This window comes from Pinus tabuliformis, chromosome 3_1, assembly GCF_031772625.1.
Source record: "Pinus tabuliformis cultivar Carrire ecotype Pingquan chromosome 3_1, CPIR1, whole genome shotgun sequence".
NCBI lineage: Eukaryota > Viridiplantae > Streptophyta > Pinopsida > Pinales > Pinaceae > Pinus > Pinus tabuliformis.
Genome location: NC_142301.1, coordinates 112,056,850 through 112,079,458, shown reverse-complemented (window position 1 = coordinate 112,079,458; position 22,609 = coordinate 112,056,850).

Below are 22,609 nucleotides of genomic sequence, written 5' to 3'. Positions count from 1 at the left end.
TTGTGTTTTACCCAAAAAATTTTCATGTGACCAAAATTTCCCCAAATTTCTTGAAAGTTGGGCTAGAGGTCCCCTATGAAGTGCTATGCTTTTCCAAGGAAGCTTCTGCCAAGATTCAAAGCCGATATTGCACTTTTGCCTCTTTTGTTGCTTTGCTCAATTTTTCCTTCAAGCTCTTTATCCGGGCCCTTCCACTCATGTTTCATGCCCTGTAATGGAAAGCCATGTGTCTTAGTAAGGCATGGCCCTTGTCGGCCTTGTCCAGCAGCCTCTCTAAGTGCATGTTGACTCTCTCTAGATTGGCCTCCCGATCCTCATTGATCTCTTGCTCCAATGACATGAGCTCAACTCTTCTTCTTTGTGTAGCTTGGCGATGCTCACGAATGTTTTGTAGCTCCATAATCGCCTGTTGATCCTCTAGTTGTTTGTTTCTCTGCTCTAGGTACTTCATGTTCCACTTGGCCCTCTCCAAGTCAAGGGATAAGGCCTCAATCACTGATTTCTGCTCCTGGATGATCTCTCTAAGCTCTGCATTTGTCGGTTCTATATCTGTCTCATCATCATGAAGGAGAACGAATTCTGTCTCTCATTCACCTGATGGCTCACCTGAAGGCCCCTCATCATGCATTGGCTCCTTACCTATGTCCTCTTCCTATGTCGTCGATGTAGGAAGCGAGGACCCTTCCACCCCGGGTGGAGATAATACTCACTTTGCCGCTGCAAATAAATGTCTACTGACTCTCTGATAGGTGATGAATACTGGCATAGTAGCGGTCTCATGGCGCTCATACTGATGAGAAGGACCACCTATCTCCTGCTCTGCCTCTGATACTACCTGTGGAGTGCTGAAGAAGTCACGGGAGGTGAAGTCCTCCCAAGCAATGCCCTTTAATCCCAACTGATGATCCACCAAAATCCGGACAAGAGCAAAGTGATAAACACTGTTAAGCTGCTGCTGAGGGGTCTTATGCTGCATGAAATTGTTCATCCTCTCTATGTTTCTGCAAATGAAAAATGGGAGGTTCATCATCCACACCCTGGTAAAGTGCATGAGCAACCTGATGTGATAGGCATATAAGCGAGAGAACCTCCCCTCACAACTAAAGTACTTCATGATCAATTTCATGAGTGGAGCATACTCATCTTTGAAATATCTCAATGGGAAGACTCTTGTGTGATGCCTCAAACAACTGGCCTTAATGTAAGGCTCATAGTATTGCCTATCCACCTTCTTCTTCTTATGCCACTATTCTCCAACATTTGGTATGCCTGTGGCCACTGAGATAGTTTCGGGTTTCAATGTAAAGGTGACCCCGGCCAAGGTAGACTTACCTCCATGTAGGTGAAGCACAAAAAGACGGGCCAACTCATGATGAACTCTAACATTTGCCACCATTTGACAAAATTCAAAACATGCTAGGTGCTGGAAACATGACATAGCAATAGGGCATGCCGACAATTCAGTGAGGGTGTTTGCCTCATCCATAACATGTTTTCCACTCTTGTGATGTCTCCTGGGGGCCTGTTCTCCTGAAGCTGTATCACTGTGAGTTTCCACCTCATACTCTGATGAACCCTCAGATGCCATGAATACTGTTTATATATTGTATTAAGGCTGCCCTTTGATGATGGTGAAGTTGGGTGTTGTTTGTGATATCTGCCACCAAGGGGAACAATGAAACAAAGGGAGTATTAGGAGGGGAGTAATGTAATGGGAATAAGGGGTTAGAGGGAGATTTTTGTTTAGGGATATGTAGGGCTTTTGGGTATTTTGATAGGTTAGGGTTTGGGGTTTTTATTGACCAATAGGAGGAGGGGAAAGGGAATATGAGTTTGGTAGTGTTAGGGTAGTGATAATAGGAAAAAGGCATAGGGGAATAAGGAAAAGTGGTAGGGCAGGAAAAATAGAGCCTTGGCATCAACATACACTTATACAATCCTAACATCAATGGTTTTTTGGTGTCTTCTTGTGGTTGAATTTATGAAATTTTTTGCATTCAATCACAGGAATAAAACCACCATATCACTCATAAAATTTGATGAACAAGTGATGTTTCGAGCGTACCTTGCAATTGATGTGCTTCACAAAAAATTTAAGGGAGTTTTAGCACGTTTCTGGTGCTTTGTCTGTGTGCGCCGCACGCAAAACCTAGTGCGTCGCACTCTGGGTGTGTGTCGCGCCAGTTAGGAATTTGATCTGCGGGCGGGCTATGTGTGTGCCGTGCCCTGTGTGTGCGCCACACCCTTGCCTATATGCGCCCCGCGCCTGTAATGGCCTCCAAACTTGCTCCAAACCACGCGATTGCACTCTCCACGACTTTGCAATGTTTTCCCTCTGCCTTTGATTGCACAATGACTTTGATTTTGGTGGGAATTTGTATATATAGACTTGGAGGTCATGATTTAAATTTTTCTTTTTCAAAAAACCCACTTTCTAATGTTATGTTTGACACTTTTTCACTGACTTTAAAACAACCTTGATTTTCACTTTTCCTCTGAATTTGGCTCAAGTGATGAAATTTTCGACACTCTTTGCAGGGATTACTTGACGGGACATTTGGCCACAGAAACCATGATTACACCTGAAGAGATCAACTGAATTTTTTTTTGAAAATTTTATCACCCATGACACTGTTTGACTTTTCTTCAAAACAGAGTTTTGGAGAACAATCTAAGTTTATCAATATGATGATGAAACTCTGTGAATCATTACTTTACAAGGGCATCACTTTGGCTTGCACGGCTTTACTGGACATATTCAAAGACCAAATTGATTTAATCCCTAGACCTAATGACCGAAAATGACTTTTGTCCATTAAAGGACCAGACCTTGACTGTCATGGACTTTGGTGATCATTGACAAAAGACCTAAGCCAGCAGGAGCCAGACATGAGGGGAAATGACTGGCATGACCTTCTCCGTCAGATCATGGCATGCCCCTAGTAGAATGCAGCTGAATGAATGGAGCGGGACACCTAAAAATGAAATTCATAAAGAGTTTTGATCTCTGAACGAGGGCTGACCAGACCAACTCTAACACAAGCCATACAATGTCTGGCTTGATGACCGAAGTTTTTACAGTGAAAGTAGTGTCCAAGAAAGATGGTTTTGTACTTGTTGAAGCAACCACAATTTGAGTCGATTTCCATCCTGGGAATTACTCCTCCCTCGTTATTCGGATTTGTGATGGGCCTTTGGTGGAGTACAAGTTTGTATTTGCTGTAGTGTCCATGATTCGACTCCACATTATTCTTTGGAGCAATTCTCTCTTCATTCTTGGGATCTGGGATGCACTTTTGATAGCATATTCTTTCATCTTTTGGATTGAAGTAAAGTGCATCGGCATAACTTTTCGCACTATTCTTAGTGCTTGAGGATTCAACTTTGAAACCTATTCCAGACTTGTCATGTTGAGGTTTTTTATTTTTCAGAATACTCTCAAGTATTTGGGAGCTTTTACAGCCCTTTTTAATTTTCTCCAACTCCTTCTTAGAGACACTATTTCGGCCTCGCATTCTTCACAAGTCTCTTCCTTTTCTTTAAGCTTTGCTTCCAAGAGATCTTCTTTCCTTCTTATTTCCTCATTTTCCACTTTGAGAGAAATGATTTTGTTATGTAGTTTCTCATTTTCTTCAATGGCACTTATTAACAGTTCATCTACATTTCCTTCCAGCCCTGAGTCATCATCATCTGTGAGTGCCATGAATAATGCTTCTTGGCTTTCATCATGATCACTTTCCTCATCTGATTTCCTTTTGATGACCATAAACTCATCCTCATCAGACTCATCTTGCTTGGAGAAGAAGTTTTTCTTATTGAACCCTTTCTTTTTATGTGCCATTCTTTTAGAATTTCCTTCATCATCACTGTCATGTTTATGAGGACATTTTGTTCCATAATGACCTATTTTACCACATTTAAAATAGATAAGAGGATACTTGCCTTTAAGCTTAGATCCTCTCTTCAGCTTTCGTACAAATTGAGCCAATTCGGATTCCACATCTGACTCATCACTACAGTCATCATTTTCTTTCCCCTTCTCTGACTTTGAGGCCTTGAATGCTGCATCTTTGGAGCTTGGGCCACCTTTCCTCGTTCATAGGCAGTGAGAATTCCATGGAGTTCATCCATTTTGAGGGTATCTAGATCCTTTGCTTCTTCTATAGCACTTATTTTGGAGTCAAATTTGTCTGGAAGAGACCTTAATACCTTTTGAACAATGGTACTTTCTTCAAATTTTTTGTCCAATCCTTTTAGGGAATTTACCACTTCAACTACTCAGAGGAGATATGCTGCAATATCTTCTTCATCTTCCATCCTCAAACTTTCAAATTGTCTTCTACGAGTTTGAAGCTTTGCCTTTTTTACTTTTGAGTCTCCATCATACAAGCCAACTAGCTTCTCCCACATTTCTTTGGCAGAGGATAAGCCATTTATGGAGGGTCAAACAAAGGTTCAAGTTAAAGTTTTGGTCATGGGCCATTCGGTGTAGTCTAATGTGGATACATTCTATAGGGCATGAGAAATTCTAGTAGAGGACTTTTGGGAAATTCTCATGAATTTTAAGACAAATCTTACAATGTTGAAGTAGAGAGTTGGGGAAACCTGAGACACTATCTTACAGGAGAATAGAAAATTTGAGGACCTCATAGGGTTATGTGTTGAATCAATGACCCAGTTGTCTAGTGTTGAGGAACGACTCAAGTCCCTCACAAGGCAGGAAGAGGAGTACATTTGGGAGTTGCACAGTAGCCCTCTACAAGAGTACATAGGTAAGGTTTGCAGCTCTACCAACCTACCATTATACATTGGGGATAGAAAGGAAGAGTTATACAAATGGATCATGATGGGTGATCGGGTGGAGCAACATGATTTGAGCACGAAGCAACATCAACATGGTAGATTTATTCCATGTGCAGGGATTCATGCATTATATACTTCCGACGAGATGGATTTACGAGAGATTATGAGTTGTAACTCTATTGATGGGATACTCTTAGCCAAGGGCATATTGCAACTTGGGCCCTTAAGCACAAGCAATGATGGAGGGCTGAGGCGGTGTCATAACCAACATCTCCTAAGACTTAGGTGGCATTGGAATCTAGGAGAATCCATTGGGGGCAGGATTGACCGGAGGATTGTTTTGGATTCAGGTATCAAAGGATCCATTCATGATCATTTAGAATGGAGGCATGGAATAACACATTGGGTTGTATGGGAACTTGGTATCAATATATAAATGCTTCTTTTGTGGATAGAAGTGGATTACCTGAGGACAAACAATCTTTGGGCGGGAGGATATATATATGTATATATATATATATATATATATATATATATATATATATATATATATATATATATATATATATATATATATATATATATATATATATATATATATATATAGATATATATATATATATATATATATATAGATATATATATATATATATATATATATATGGATATGGTGAAAGTGGATGGAATCTTCCCATGGTATTTAATGTGGCAGTTTCCCATGGCATTGGCCCATGGTCTTTGCCTTTGTTTTTCGAGGGAAAACAATAAAATAAAGTCTCTAAAGAGTCAATCAAGCCTATAAAAGGGGATAGGAGAGTTATCTATCTATTTGGCTTTTGTTGTGAACTTCACAGGGTTAGTTCTAGTTGATCTAAGGTATGAAAACTGGTGGGAGTAATTTGTGTAGTGGATCCATCTAGGATCTATGATTGTGCTTCGATATATTTAATTTCTTTGTTTATGGGCAGCCATACATGCCAAGGCACAGGCTTTAGTAGGTCTTGTGTGGGCATGTAATTTTGTTTCTATTTATTTACATAAAGAAGAGGCTGCATTCTTAGATATTTATTGTGTTAGGTGCTTTTAGTGCAAGAATCTCATTAGAACACCTAGAGTGTACCATATCTCATTAAAATTTTGATGTTGGGATATTACAGGATTCAATCATGCAATATTTTCATGTTAGTGGAGCCCTATAAGCCAAGTAGAGTTTCCTCATGGTTTTTCTAATATTTTGATAAAATCATCACCATTCAACAATGGGATTAAGGTCCATTGCAATTTATTCTTTTTAAATGAAATAGTCAATGAACACTACTTCCATAATTAAGGATAATTTGTATATGTTCAAAATATAGATCCAAATACGCATATACAAAATAAATCGCTAACATGCATGCGTATAAGCATAGTAGTTATATTTCTCATAGTGTGTTTTTAATGGGGGATTAGCCAAAACAAAATAATATATTCCATCATTCCCAACATAGCTTCATCTACAATATCCTCATCATCATATCCTAGTATGAAAGAAATAACCAAAATTGCTTCTCTAGAAGGCTTTGAGAAGACAGAAACTTCGAAAGGAAAGACAATTTCAAGAGGAGTGACTGCTTTTAGGAGGTAATGAGATAATAGGTGTTTAACTTGAATTCTTATTGGAGTTTTAAATATCGTGACAAGGGATTTTGATTGTTTTAAAGTATTTTTAGAAGGTATTGACATCTTGAAAATAAAAATAAAGATGTAGTTAGAATAAAAATAATTGGGAAACAATCATGAGACATCATGGCTTATTGAGGAGGACACCATAGCTTGCTCAGAAAGATTTTTGAGTTTAGCGTACTAACAAATAAATTCTAAAAAATGGTATTTTGCGAGGACAATAGCTTGGCAAGGCTACAATAAGTGGATGTCTAAGAGGAGTTATGGGCACAATGCGTGGGTGTATAAGAAGAATAACTCCTCTGAAATAGTACAGTGACTAGTTGTCTCTTTAAAAGTCTATGTACATTATTTTTAATGCGAAGACAATAGCTTGGCAAGGCCACAATAAGTGGGTGTCTAAGAGGAGTTATGGCCACAATGGGTGGGTGTCTAAGAAGAATAACTCCTCTGAAATAGTATAGTGACTAGTTGTCTCTTTAAAAGTCTATGTACATTATTTTTAATGTGAGGACAATAGCTTGGCAAGGCCAAAATAAGTGGGTGTCTAAGAGGATTTATGGCCACAATGCCTGCATGTCTGAGAAGAATAACTACTCTAAAATAGTACAATGACTAGTTTTCTCTTTAAAAGTCTTTATCTTTGACTCCTCTGCCCCATTATATTTTTATCTTTTAACTCCTCTGCCCCATTGCCCGAAGAAACCCTAGTAGTTATGGCAAAGATTTATTCTTCGCTAAAAAAGAATAACACGCCTGCCCAATTGGGGGCATAAATATGAGTCATTACATCTGTAAAGATGGTAATGAATTCTTTTTTTTGGGCAGAGAAAGAATAACCCTTCTGCCCAATTGTGTGAATAAATCTTTGTCACATCAGTAAATTGTGCAACTTTTTTTTTCTCTCAAAAAGAATAACTCGTCTGCCCAATAGGGTGTCTATAATATGTCATCCTCATAACGCTGGTCTTTGCATGATTGATCATGTCATTCATGTAAATTTAATACATGAAAACTTCAAAACTTCACCCTGGTTGGGAGTGTAGATGGTTTTCAAATCCGAGTTTGGAGTTCACTTGCTTCTATCTAAGGCAGGCTATGGCATTGTATTTCTCACCTCTTGCTTACCGACTTTGCAATCGGGTATATGAGTCTATAGATATCGAGGAGAACATCCATAAAGAGTATGTAATTAGGTATAGATAATAGTCCACCAATACATCCATGTTTTACAATCAAAGAGGGTGGACAACTTATCCCCACATGTGAAAAAGGCCAAGAAGAAGACATTCTAGGAGACTCAAATGAGGAGCCAACAATAATAAACTGACATGATGAGAATGATCATGCAGGGTAGCATGACAAATATAGTATGCATGATGAGCCATTTCTGGAGGGTCAAACAAAGGTTCAAGTTAAATTTGTGGTCATGGGGCATCTGGTGCAGTAAAATATAGAGACATTCTGCACCGCACAAGAATTTCTAGTAGAGGACTTTTGGGAAAGGATCACGCATTTCAAGACATATCTTACGATGTTGAAGTAGAGAGTCGGGATAGCCTGGGACACTGTCTTACACGAGAATAGAAAATTTGAGGACCTCATAGGGGTATGTGTTGAATCAATTACCCAGTTGTCTAGTGTTGAGGAACGACTCAATTCCCTCACAAGGCAAGAAGAGGAGTAAATTTGGGAGTTGCGGAGCAACCCTCTACAAGAGTACATAGATAAGGCTTGCAACTCTACCAGCCTACCATTATACATTGGGGATAGCAAGGAATAGTTATACAAATGGATCATGATGGGTGATCAAGTGGAGCAACATGAGTTGAGCATCAGGCAACATCAACATGGTATAGTTATTCCATGTGCAGGAATTCATGCATTATATACTTCCCACGAGATGGATTTATGAGAGATTATGAGTTGGAACTCTATTGACGGGATACTCTTAGCCAAGGGCATATTGCAACTTGGACCCTTAAGCACAAGAAATTATGGAGGGCTGAAGTGGTGTCATAACCAACATGTCCTAGGACTTAGGTGGCATTGGGATCTAGGAGAATCCATCGGGGTCAGGATTGACTGGAGGATTGTTTTGGATTTAGGAATCAAGGATCCATTCATGATCATTTAAAATGGAGGTATGGAATAACACATTGGGTTGTAAGGGATCTTGGTATCAATATACAAATGCTTCTTTTGTGGATAGAAGTGGATTACCTGAGGGCAAACAATCTTTGGGCGGGAGGATATATATATATATATATATATCCTCCCGCCCAAAGATTGTTTGCCCTCAGGTAATCCACTTCTATCCACAAAAGAAGCATTTGTATATATATATATATATATATATATATATATATATATATATATAATGTCACACTTTAGTCAATATTGCTCAGAATCCCTATTATGACCTGGTTTTGGAAATGGAACAACCATTCTGCATCTGCCCATGTGATAGAAATTTTGATCCAGGCAATGAAATTTCAAATCTGCACTGCAACTCTCTCGCCGTCACCAATATTTCTGCAAAAAAAGAGCTAATTTTAAATCAGCGATATCTCCCTCATCCGGACTCCAATTCGACTGATTTTTTTTTTTTGAAATTAGGTATTTTTTCACAAAGATTCTAGATCTACAATTATATTTTTCAGATCGTGCACCAGGACATCCAGATCTGCGCCGCAAACTCGCTGCCCTAAAAAATTGTCTGCAACCCCACCGATTTTTAGATCAGCGATATCTCCTTCATCCGGACTCCGATTCAACCGATTTTTTTTTGAAATCGGCTATTTTTTCACAAAGAATATAGATCTGCAATTAAATTTTGCAGATCATGCACCAAAACATATAGATCTGATCTGCAAACTCGCCGCCCTCGAAATCCTGCAAAAATAAAAAAAAAAAATCTCCACTTTTGTGCCCAAGAAAGTGTTCTGATACCCCTTGTTATAGATCTAATCCAAAAATATGAGATAATGAAAATATACCCAAAAACAATAAGATAGAAATAGATAGAAATTCTACTTGTTGTAGCTCTGATACCACTTATTATGCTCTTAACTTGCAAAATGATACCCAAATACAGAATATGCGAAGAGAAGATACCCAGAACACAGAACAACAATGATTTTATTATTCAGAGAGTAATGTTCACTTGCCTCTTCGAGGGGGAAACCTTCGATAGAGCAGAGCTCAATTACAAAATAAGACACAATGCTCCTCGCATGGAGTCTCTATCCTTTATATATGAGTCATAGATGCAATACCACGTACCAATACCGTGGGTTTTACTAATACCATCTATCTAATACTACGGCCCATTTGCAACTAACTGTGGTCCCGTCATTAATTGTGGGTTAACCACTTACAATTATTAATATGGACTTGATTGACTCTTGACTATGACGTGATCCCATTACATAAATAAGGGGGTTCGGGTGGGACCCTAACAATATATATATATATATATATATATATATATATATATATATATATATATATATATATTTGGATATGGTCAAAGTGGATGGAATCTTCCCGTGGTATTTAATGTGGTAGTTGCCCATGGCATTGGCCCATGGTATTTGTCTTTGTGTTTCGAGGGAAAACAATAAAGTAAAGTCTCTAAAGAGTCAATCATGCCTATAAAAGGGGGATAGGAGAGTTATTTATCTATTTGGCTTTTGTTGTGAACTTGGCAAGGCTAGTTCTAGTTGATCCTAGGTATGAAAACGAGTGGGAGTAATTTGTGTAGTGGATCCATCTAGGATCTATGATTGTGCTTCAATATATTTAATTTCTTTGTTGATGGGCAACCATACATGCCAAGGCATGAGCTTTAGTAGGTCTTGTGTGGGCATGTAATTTTGCTTCTATTTATTTACATAAAGAATAGGTTGCATTCTTAGATCTTTATTGTGTTAGGTGTTTTTAGTGTAAGAATTTCATTAGAACACCTAGAGTGTACCATATCTCATTAAAATTTTGATGTTGGGATATTACAGGATTCAATCATGTAATATTTGCATGTTAGTGGAGCCCTATAAGCCAAGTAGACTTTCTTGATGGTTTTTCTAACATTTTGACAAAATTATCACCATTCAACAATGGGATTAAGGTCCATTGCAATTTATTCTTTTTAAATGAAATAGTCAATTAACACTACTTCCATAATTAAGGATAATTTGTATATGTTCAAAATATAGATCCAAATATGCATATGCCAAATAAATTGCTAACATGCATGCATATAAGTGTAGTAGTTATATTTCTCAGCAAAAAAAAATAAAAAATATTCCATCATTCCCAACCTAGCTTCATCTACAATGTCGTCATCATCATATCCTCGTAAGAAAGAAATAACCAAAATTGCTTCTTTAGAAGGTTTTGAGGAAACGAAAACTTCTAAAGGAAAGACAATTTCAAGAGCAACTGCTTTTAGGAGGTAATGAGACAATAGATGTTTTACTTGAATTGTTATTGGAATTTTAAATATTGTGACAAGGGATTTTCATTGTTTTTAAGTATTTTTTAAAAGTATTGACATCTTGAAAATAAAAATAGAGATGTGGTTAGAATAAAAATAAATGGGACACAATCATGAGACATCATGGCTTACTGAGGAGGACATCATAACTTGCTTAGAAAGATTTTTGAGTTTAGCACACTGATAATTAAATTCTAAAAAATGGTATTTTGCCAGGACAATAGCTTGGCAAGGCCACAATAAGTGGGTGTCTAAGAAGAATAACCCCTCTAAAATAGTACAGTGATTAGTTGTCTCTTTAAAATTCTATGTACATTATTTTTAATGAGAGGACAATAGCTTGGCAAGGCCACAATAAGTGGGTGTCTCAAAGGAGTTGTGGCCACAATGCGTGGGTGTCTAAGAAGAATAACACCTCTGAAACAGTACAGTGACTAGTTGTCTCTTTAAAAGTCTATGTAAATTATTTTTAATGCCAGGACGATAGCTTGGCAAGGCCACAATAAGTGGGTGGCTAAGAGGAGTTATGGCCACAATGGATGGGTGTCTAAGAAGAATAACTCCTCTGAAATAGTACAGTGACTAGTTGTCTCTTTAAAAGTCTATATACATTATTTTTAATGCGAGGAACATAGGTTGGCAAGGCCACAATGAGTGGATGTCTAAGAGGAGTTATGGCCACAATGGGTGGGTGTCTGAGAAGAATAACTCCTCTAATTGTCTCTTTAAAAATCTATGTACATGTACGTTATTTTTAAAAGCTAAAACTGCTTCCATATTTTGCTTCTAGTATGATAACAAATATATGTTGATCTTTTAACTCCTCTGCCCCATTGCCAGAAGAAACCCTAGTAGTTATGGCAAAGATTTTTTCTTCGCTTAAAAAGAATAACGCGCCTGCCCAATTGTGCGAATAAATATGAGTCGTTACATCTGTAAAGATGGCAAAGAATTCTTTTTGTTGGGCAGAGAAAGAATAACCCTTCTACCCAATTGCGCGAATAAATTTTTGTCACATCGGTAAATTGTGCAACTTTTTTTTTCTCTCAAAAATAATAACTCGTCTGCCCAATAGGGCGTCCACAATATGGCATCCTCGTGACGCTGGTCTTTGCATGATTGATCATGTCATTCATATAAATTTAATACATGAAAACTTCAACCTTGACCCTGGTTGGAAGTGTAATGGTTTTCAAATCTGAGTTTGGAGTTCACCTACTTCTATATAAGGCAGGCTATGCCATTGTATTTCTCACCTCTTGCTTACGGAATTTGCCATACTCCAATTGTAGGTATGGTTGTATATTTCTAATCTGTGAGATATCATTGATTTGCTCATATTCTATGTCCACGTTAAGCATTAATTCACAATAACTTATCAATGTCCACGTTAAGCATTGATTCACAGTAACTGAAGCCGTTTCTCTGCAGAAGTGGTACTCTTGTTGCCTTCAAAGGCGTTCCAGTTTCAATATCCGTAAGCCAACAACAATTTGCAACAAGCAGGGCAGAACATCTGCGGCGATAACAACACGGTCGGCGATAACAACACGGTCGACCGCAAGTGCAACAGCGGCAACAAGAACGTCATCGGCCCCAACACCAAAATCGTCGGCAATCCCATCCTCGGCGACAACAGTGGCAACACCCCCAACAGCGGCAACGAGAACGTCATCGCCCCCAACACCAATATCAATATCGATGGCGACAACAACAACAACATCAACAACAGCGGCAACAACAACACCACGGACAGCGACAACAACAGCGGCCATGTGAACAGCGCCCACAAGAATAGCAACAACAACACCGGCAACAGTGGCAACAACAACACCCGTGACACGGGCAAAATCAGCATCAGCAAGTAGAGCAACTTATAACACCAGGTAATGGCAACTTAAGTAGACCAACTTTTATACTAACTGCCTTTTGTTTTCCTCTCTAAAATTTATGCTCAGCTTTTGCTTCACTACTGCACTATATGCACAAATATGTCATGGATAATGATTTTTTTTTCCGAAGAAAAAGCGAACTTTTTATTGAAATGGTAAAATGTTACATTGTATATGCATAGCATTCCTTTGCTGTTATGGGGCAGTCCATACAGCTGCTAAGATCAAAACTGTCCTTCTTTTAAGAAGGACCACCTATCCATGAGAAAAAAAAGCTAAAACCTGTTCAAGCCTTAAGCTTTAGAACTTTCCCAGCGCGATAGTCCAAAAGAAAACCTCCCAAAAAAGGCATAAGAACAGTCAAAATACAGGTCTCCTCAAGAAAGGAAAACAACCCTTACATATAAATATGTTTAGCTGAAAAGTTTTGTAGTTTTGTGTTTTCATTTTCAAAATTCAAAAAAGAGACAAAAAACAGAAAACAACTACATCCATGTATCTAAAAATGGGGAGGGAGCTCTGACACACGGATCTGTCCATGTTCTTCTTCTACGATTTTCCAGCTGCCCAGATTCTGCAAACCTTCCTTAGAAAGTTTGTCTGCTGTGTCATTGCAGTCCCTGTATATATGACATAAAGAGAAATTGTTAAAAGAAGTTTTTAGATCCTGAATTTCTTCAAGCAAAGAATTTAATATATAATTTCTGCACGTGCTTTGACCATTAACCCAGTTAATAACATTTAAAGAATCTCCGAAGATCTGAATCGTGTAAATGTTCCTTTGGATGAGCCAACAGAGAAGGAGTTTTAAGGCAGAAAGCTCTGCAAAGTTGTTGGATCCTGTTCCTAGTCCGACTGAAGCTTTGTAAAACTGATATGCGTTTACATGAATGATCATTCCTGCACCTGCCCTATTGTTCTATGAGGCCCCATCAAAATATGCCCAGGGGATGCCTTCTTTTATTTGTTTTGCCCTGATCTGTCTTGGTGTTTTGTTCTCCTCTGGTTTAGGGATATTTGAGAAGATAGAAACGCTTTGGATTGCTATGGATGATGCATGGGTTTCCTTGTCTTGAAAAACACTCTGGTTTCGGTCGATCCATACCCCCCAACAAATGATAAGAGGTAAGTTCCGCATGTTGCCTTCTGGATATTGATGCCACCATTTGTCCCAGGCTTCGTGCAGATTCCCTCCAACCCAGTCCATCTTTTTGTTCATCAATTTTTCTGCCTCCACCCATACATTTTTGGCTGCTGGACAAGTTAAAAACAAATGATTGATGGATTCAGCTTCAGATTTGCATAAAGTACATTGCCCCGGTCCTTGCAAATATCTGGATTGTAGGGTATCCCATGTAGGTATTTTCCTTTTTAGGATGCACCAAAAGAAGAGCCTGGCTTTTGCTGGACATTTGAGTTTCCATAAGTTCCTAGCCCACCATTCCGGCTCTCCCCATCCTTTCCTTGACATGATGAATTTATATCCATTTCGTGGGGAGTATTCTCCAGTGTCTGCATGGGCCCAGACCAGCTGATCTGGTTTGTCTTTTAACCTGACATTTGATCTGGAGAGTTCTTGGATATAAACATTCCATTCATTCCACCAAGGGGCCTCTATGTCCAAGTCTTCACCAGATTTCCAAGCTTGTCCCCATATTGTAGAGTAACCAACTTTCTCCACCTGACTTAGGGAGAGGATGTCTTTAGATTCTAAGTGTCTGATTAGTCCATGGGAAAGACTAAATGCAGTTGAAGATTATCTGTTTATCTAAGACTGACTATGTGTTGATATATAGTTAGTTTAGAGCCAAATACTTTATTTAATTATAAATAGAAGAAGATGGTGCTGGTATATTGTAATTTTGATTTATGTATGAGAAAAACCTACGTGGGTGGTTACTTTGTTTTAATGATTTTATGGTCGGGTCGTGATATCTCCCAATTAGTAGTTAATTGAGTAATTAATTAAATAAAAAATTTAATAAAAAATTATCAATCAAAATTAAATTTAATGTATATATTCATTTAAATGTATCTAATCAAATTTAAGTGTACCTATTGTTCTGCAGTTAAATATTTCTTCAGTGTAGTATATGCACAAATATTTCATGGTTCATGATTTCGCTTTCTTTTTGGTCTACACAAAGGCGTCATCAATTTCTTTTCTTTTGGTTTTGGTTAAGTACATTATTATTGCATGGCAGGTATGGGAAAGAATAAATGCAGTGCAAGATTATCGGTTTATCTAGGACTGACTATGTGTTGATATACAGTTAGTTTAGAAACAAATGGTACACTGGTTAGATTTATGTATCAGCAAATTATATGTCTCGTTATTTTGTTTTAATGCTTTTTAGAGTTTGGCTGTCATACTTTTGGAATTTATTTAGTTAATGAAATAAATAAATAAATTCAAAAATTATCAATCAAAATTAAATTTAAAATACATATTTCTTTAAATGTAACTATATATATATATATATATATATATATATATATATATATATATATAATTGAACAAAGTAATTTACTAAATACGGTTTTATTACATTGTCTAATATCATTATTTATATGTTGATAGCCAAGTTTATTTTGCAAATGTTAGATTTTTATAAAAAAATTACTTATAAAGTTATTTTAAAATATATTATATTCAAAAATATTTGAAAAATGTTTGTTAAACTTTTCCTTTATCATTGAAAATGACATTTATAGTTATTAAAATTATTGGAAAAACTTTACAAGACATCTTAATTGGCAAATTGTGGTCTAGGAGTTCACTTATAAAAATTTGAAAACATGTGTATTTGTGTATTTTTTTTATATTTGCACTAGCAAATCACAAGAGACCAATTTTAAGTTCTTGCCAGCTCAACCACAACCACAAAGCTTGATCCATAGTTTGTGGACAAAATTGAACCCTTGATCTCTCAATATGAAAGGTGCTTTAACATGGAGCTATGTGTATTTGTGTACTTTCACAAGTTGTCTTTGGAATTAAAACCTCCCACATGTTTCTCTTGTCATTTATTTAACTATGAAAATTGATTTCTACTTATTAATATTTTATTTTATTTTTGGTTGATAAATTGTGTTGATATTCATATAATTGATTTTTTTTTTATTTTTTTTTTTGATATAATCATAACGTCATTTATTTGTAATTATACTTAAATATATATTGAAAAACTGAACATCCTATGTATTCACATACATCGAATTTACCATAAAACTAGGGTAATTGCTCTATGGATTGTGGCTAAGGGTTGTCTAAATTTCTCACATTATGCATGAACCGATCAATCTAATCATTAATAAATACCTAACTTTTATGAGGCTAGTTTCCTCTTTAACTCCAATGTCACCAGTCCCATGTTTTGGAATTATATTTAACACTAAACATGACTTACTAATGGAAATCCTAATCTGTTTTAATGAAAAATTATTGGACTTTTCAAATTAGCAACATAGTTATTTTTAGTTTCTAATACCTTAATGTTGAGGCTTTCTTAGTTATCAATCAAGAGTCATCAATTACTAAACGACACTTCAAATGTGTTCTCATCTTTTATGTTGAATAAAATGTAAGATGTTTGTTTCTTAATGTTTTCATGGTCTTTAACCAACTCTCTAAGTGTTCCTAACTTGTATTTTGAACATCTTTTGATTTCTTGCAATCCTTGATATAATTGAAAGTAAGCTTTTGGTATTTCAATTAGAGTCGATATTTTGAATTTCCTGCAAACAATTTGACATATTTATTGTTGAAATAATCATCTTTCTTTATTTTAGAATGCTCTATATGCTTCAATGCAATAATCATGCATCCTAACACAACCTACCTATCAACAATATGTCAACTATTAAAAAGTACAAGTATATCTATATATATATATATATATATATATATATATATATATATATATATATAGCCAATTGGGGTTATCTTCGAAGTTTGGGAAGAATGGTTGTTATTTCTGCGAGCTAAGTTCAACTCCATGAGAATGACATGCTGGTGACAAATATTGTTGTAATGGCTATGTGCCTATGAATATTGTTGTATTGACCCTCAATCTTCCCCTCCTAGTGAGAGAGAGGATGATTTCCCTTGAATATATATGTATATGTATATAATCCATAGTTTCCCTTACAACTAGGATCAATTATTTAGCATCTTGGCCTTTACATGCTCTCTTAGGTGCATCTCCTTAGTGGTAGGCTTCCATCTAGTTGACAATGCGTTTACCACTTTGGCTCATAATTGGAAAAATATGTGAATGTTCACTGTGAACAAATTTATTCACACTCTCTCGGTTGTACTAGGTACCTTTCAGTCCATTTTCATCATTGGTGGGTCCCCTCGCATGTGTTAATGACATGATTGAATGATTAGTAAGGAGAGAATTTCTACCATGCTCGACATTACCCCATTTATTCACATGTTGTCGATTCATACCATCGAGGTTGAGTAGAAGATCTTGAGATAGGCACATTTAACTCTTATATGGAACCCTTCCCAAGATACATTTGGAGTTATGTATGATTTTATTTACATTGAGGGATATTGTGGGGTATGTCCCTTCTCTATGTTTACAGGCTTGCTAATGTATACTATGACATAGATGAACGATGGATTTTGATCATGGCTATTATTTTTACTTTCTTACATGGATCCACTATGTATGTTTTTAGGTCACATATTATCATTTCATGTCATAAATTCGTAGTGTATGGTTGGTGGACATGTTCAGTTTTTCTTTATGTCGAGCATGGGTTTTCAAACCTCGAGGACAATCATTTTTTAACATAGTCTTGGTTATCAGTATGACTTTGATATAGTCATTTAATATTGAATCCATGATCAAATTTTTATTATGTTGTTGTAATGCATTCCAGCCATGAGTTTTGTTTTTTACCTCATGCACTATGGGGCATCTGTTGTAGCCCAATTTTCCCACCTTTTATCAAGTAGAGAAAATGTAGTTCAACATTCCAACTTGTTACCATGAATACCCATATCAACTGAGGGGAAGATCCATCTAAGGAGGGCCTTAATGTATACCACATCAATGATCATCCACTAGACTGAGAGATTATGCAAATGGATGAAATCATGAGGTATAATTGATGGAGGGATGACCGACACAAAAGGTCAACAATGAATGAAGATAGAAAACTAAAGTTTAAACTTCCCTTAAACATGTAAAACATGAAACAAAAGAGACTTGGTAGCATTTATGAATGAGCACCATGTGATATTGTACAATAATTCAAAAGGCATTGAAGCATTCACCAAAATGACTAGAAGAGTAAATAGCTCCAAAATTTCCTAGATCAATTGAGTATATCAATTGTCATATATTATGTAAATTAATATGATTAATTTTTAACATTTAATTTTCAATATCTCTACATAATAATTACTTTGGGAGGAAAGGAAATTGAGCTTATAGGTATAGAAACAAAACCCTCTAAAGTGATAAGCTCTAATGAAATGACAAAATTACTCAAAAAGGGGCACCAAGGTGTTGAAAATGCAGCAAGAAAATATATTTTTTACTTTTCCTTGGTCAAACTGGATTAAAATTTGAATTTTTATTTTAGTAGAATACTTGGAGGTAGTTAACTGAGGTAACATGGAAATTGTCACTCAGTTAACTCAGTTAATTCGAGCTGGGGAAGCTTGATTTTAGTTCTACATGATTGATTTCTAATTTGTAGAAATCTATTTCAGTTAATTTGAGTTATTGTCAATTTAACTTGTAGTTATAAGAACTAGTGAAGGTCAAGTTGTGGAAGTTGAACTTCAACAACACTGAGTGATCAAGTAGTTGACTGATAAATCAACCCAAAATAATTGTCGCATGGAGAGATTTCGAGTTACCTAGTTGAGATGGAGATTCCAATGTAGTGTACTATCAATTGTAGTATATTCCAATGTGTATAAGTGGTGCATGCAGTCAAAGAATGACCTACGATTATTGCTCAATTCCAAAGTGTTAAATTCTTAAAAATAGGGGTAATTTTCCAAGGGAAAATGTTATGAAACCAGCTCAAGAAAAGATAGAAAAGATAAATCCACGCCTTAGAATTCAGCCTCTTCGAGGGGGCAACCTCCTTTACATTACATAAATGAACAATTCTTGGATGATACAAATGACAAAACCTCCTTTCTATATATAGGAGTCTAAGGAGTCACAATATAATCCAACCGACCTAACAATAATAATATAAAGCCACAAAAATAACAATAGAGGGATTCTATGGGGCACAGAAATAACAATATGGGGGTAATAGGGGCACAACAATATAAATAAAGGGTATAACTACAATAGTAATGGGGTAATCACTAGTATTATAGGGACCCAACATGCCCCTCTCCTTCAAAAAAGTGTTGTCCTCAACGCTTGAGCAGTTCTGGATACTTCTGCATAAAATTCTCATCCTCCCATGTGGAATCTTCAGCGGATAAGTTCTTCCACTTGATAAGATACTCTGAAATTGATCGATTTCGTAGCTGTCGAGTTCTTGTTTCTGTGACTGCTTCCGGTTCCAATATAATTTTTCCTTCCTCGTCAAGTTCTGGCAATATTGTTTGAACTGGGAGCTTGTCGCCTATAACCTTCTTTAAACATGAAACATGGAAAACTGGGTGCAATCGAGAAGCTGCAGGAAGCTCCAATTTGTATGCCATAGTACCAATCTTTTCCAACACCTTGTACGGACCATAATACTTTGGTGATAATTTATTATCCTTCTTAGCTTGCTTTAGGGACATTTGCTTATATGGTTGTAGCCGTAGGAATACCCAATCACCTACATCAAAACTTCTTTCACTGCGATGTTGATCTGCCTGTTGTTTCATTCTATTTTGTGCCAACACGAGGTTATCCTTTAAGAGTTGGAGGACTTGTTGTTGATGTTCGATGTGATGTTCCACTGCCTGAACCTTAGAATTTTCTCTTAAATATGATGTGATGGATGGTGGTTGATACCCATAAAGTGCCATAAATGGGGTCATTTTTGTTGCTGTATGGAAGGAAGTGTTATACCACCATTCAGCCAGAGGCAACCATTTGACCCATTGTGTCTGTTTATCAGATACAAAGCAACGAAGATATCCTTCCAAACATTTGTTTACTATCTCAGTTTGCCCATCAGATTGAGGATGATAAGATGAGCTATGAGCTAACTGAGTACCAAGACAAGAAAATAATTCTGTCCAAAAATTTCCAGTGAAAATGGGATCTCTGTCACTTACAATAATCTTTGGGTTTCCATGTAGCTTTTGAACTGTTTCCATAAATGCAGTAGAAACTGTACTGGCTTTAAATGGATGTGATAATGCACAAAAGTGTGCATACTTGGTAAGTCTGTCAACTACCACCATGATGACACTCTTTCCCTCAGACTTGGGTAAACCTGTGATAAAATCCATTGAAACCTCCTCCCAACGTTGGCTTGGAATGGATAAAGGTTGTAATAGACCCGGTGTCTTAATTGTTTCAACTTTATTTTGTTGGCAAACCAAACATTCCGCCACAAACTTTTGAATATCTGATTTAAGGCCATCCCAAAAAAATTCCTTCTTAACCCTGTGGTAAGTTTTTAAAAATCCTGAGTGCCCTCCTAAGGGAGAAGTGTGCAATTCCATAAGAATCTTTTGTTTTAGCTGGGAATTCTTACAGAGGTATAAGCGATCTTTGTACCATAACGAATCATTTTGCCAGCTAAATGTATCAGAAGTACTGGAATCTTGTTGTAGCTTTCGAATAAGTGCCCACACTTCTTCGTCATTCTTCCATTCCTCCCTTGCTTCGTTTATCCAATCTGGTTGGATAATAGAAATGGCACACAACAATGCTTCCACATCCTCATCCTTTCTTGAGAGTGCATCTGCCACCACATTTTGCTTCCCTTTTTTGTAGATGATTTCAAAGTCATAACCCAACATCTTTGTGACCCACTTTTGTTGCTCTTCAGAGGATAATCTTTGTTCTAAAAAGTATTTAAGGCTATCATGATCCGTTTTTACCTTGAAGTGTCTTCCCATTAGGTAGGGTCGCCATTTCTTAAGTGCATGGAGTATTGCCAACATTTCCTTCTCATAAATAGCTTTGCTTAAAAACTTTCCCTTGATTGGACGACTTTCAAAAGCAATGGGTCTTTCATCTTGCATTAGAACAACACCAATTCCATTTCCTGAAGCATCACATTCCACAATAAAGGTTTTTGTGAAGTCCGGTGTAGCTAAGACCGGTGCTTGGCACATTGCCTCTTTAAGATGTTCAAAGGCCTTTGTTGCTTCCGGAGTCCATGAAAATGAATCTTTCTTCAATAATGTTGTTAGAGGTGCTGCTATTCTCCCATAATTCTTAACAAACTTGCGATAATACCCTGTCAACCCAAGAAATCCTCGCAGATGCTTTATGGATGTGGGGATTTTCCATTCCTTAATGGCTTTAATTTTGCTAGGGTCTACCTTAACTCCTTCATGAGATACAATATGACCCAAATATTCCACCTCCTGGACTCCAAAGAAACATTTGGATCTTTTTGCATATAATTGTTTCTCCTCCAATAGTTGTAGCACCCTGTCAACATGTTCAACATGATCCTTCCAAGACTTGTTGTAGATTAGTATATCATCAAAAAATACTAACACAAATTTTCTAAGGAATGGTTTGAAAATTGAATTCATCAAACCTTGAAATGTTGAAGGTGCATTGGTAAGGCCAAAAGGCATGACCAAAAATTCATAATGACCCTCATGAGTTCTAAATGCCGTTTTCGGAATGTCTTCAATCTTCATTCTGATTTGATGATATCCCGAACGAAGATCCAACTTGGTGAAGTAAATTGATCCATGCAATTCATCCAGTAATTCATCAATGACAGGAATGGGGAACTTATCTTTAATAGTGAGCTTGTTGAGCTCCCTATAATCTGGACACATGCGCCATGATCCATCCTTCTTGTGCACCAATACTACTGGAGCTGAGAAAGAACTTTGACTCGGTTGAATTATACCAGCCTCTAGCATTTCTGCAACCATACGTTCAATTTCACTTTTTTGGACATATGGATATCTGTACGGCCTGATGTTTGGAGGAACACTTCCTGGAATCAGATGAATAGCATGATCATGATCACGCATAGGTGGGAGACCTTTGGGAGTCTCAAATACCTTGGAATGATTGTCCAGGACTTTTTGGAGATCTGGAGAAATAGATGATTCCAATGTGGAAACATCTAGCGAACATAATTGTGCAATTACACCTCTTTGCTCCTTTTTTAGAAGCTTTGTCATGCCATTAGAGCTGATTATCTTTCCTGGTTTCCCTGCAATACCCCTTAATTCAACTTCCTTTCCTTCCACAGAAAATTTCATGAAAAGTTCTTGAAAATTAAAAGCTATTGTACCCAAGGATTGTAGCCATTGGACTCCTAGTACAACATCAGCACCTCCCATTGGAATGGAAAGCATTGGGCTAGTCAATACATATTCTCCCATGGATAGCTTGATATTATGGCACTTTCCAGAACAATTTATTGTTCCTCCATTTGCAATCATCACTTGACACTCTGGTGCTGGATATAGGAAGCAATTCAATTCTTTTGCTACCCTACAATGAATAAAATTGTGGGTGCTTCCTGAATCAATCAACACTATTACCTTTTTCTTCTTGATTTGTCCTTCTATCTTGATGGTTTGAGGAGTGGTAATTCCCGCCAATGCATTACAAGATAT